The 689-nt window shown below is 76.5% G+C and overlaps 1 protein-coding gene across 2 annotated transcripts in view; it reads right to left on the bottom strand.

The window, feature by feature from the left end:
• The window catches only part of CBS (cystathionine beta-synthase), a 21,295-nt gene extending 20,820 nt beyond the window's left edge, over window positions 1–475 (bottom strand). For both annotated transcript variants that reach the window (XM_017538562.2, XM_037742045.1), the window contains exon 1: window positions 344–475. The gene's annotated coding sequence lies outside the window, so the exon portion shown is untranslated. The remainder of the gene's footprint in view (window positions 1–343) is intronic.
• Between the last annotated feature and the right edge of the window lie 214 nt (window positions 476–689).

Below are 689 nucleotides of genomic sequence, written 5' to 3'. Positions count from 1 at the left end.
AAGCCGCGAAACCCCACTCTGGGCACCGCAGCGGCGCATCCCCCTAAACTCCCACCGCGTCCCCCGTCCCAGCTCCACGCTCCAGGGCTCGTCGCCTGGGGGACCCCTTCGCCGGCACGGATGCTGGGGTGGGAGCCCAGGGCCGCGTGGATGCCCAGCCCCAGCTTCTGGGCGGTCGGGACCCCAGGCGCGGGAGGCGGGGACTGGGGTCCGGGAGCAGCCCTGTCTGGCCGCGTTTCGGAGAAGATGATGCAACTCCCGGCCGAGGCGCGGGTGCGACTCGGGCCCAACTGGGACCCTCCGTCCGGAGCCGGGAGCAGGTCTCCGCGGGGCGGGATCTCACCTGGTCGGACACGCGGGAAAGGACTGAGCTGCTGTCCCGACTGCGGCGAGGCGGAGACGGCGACCCCGGGGAGGCGGCCTCGCAGGGACCCGCTGCGAGGGGAGCGGACGGGCGGCGATTGGCGGAGAGGCGGGGGCGGAGGCCGGAGCCCGCCAATGTCCCGCGGAAGAGCACCCGCCCCGCCTCCAACGCGCCCAGCCCGGGCCCTTCCCCACCCCCGCCCCCCGCCCCCCATCCCCCGCAGCCTGGGGACCGCTGCGTGCCGCGGGGACCCCGGCCCGCCCCCACCCCAGTCCGCCCGCCCGCCCGCTCCATTCCCAAGCCTCGTGGATTCACCCGCGGGCCC

The sequence above is a fragment of the Cebus imitator genome, unplaced genomic scaffold (genome assembly GCF_001604975.1).
Source record: "Cebus imitator isolate Cc_AM_T3 unplaced genomic scaffold, Cebus_imitator-1.0 Scaffold112, whole genome shotgun sequence".
NCBI lineage: Eukaryota > Metazoa > Chordata > Mammalia > Primates > Cebidae > Cebus > Cebus imitator.
The sequence above is the reverse complement of the archived record's forward strand: the minus strand, read 5'-3'. Positions and strand labels throughout refer to the sequence as shown.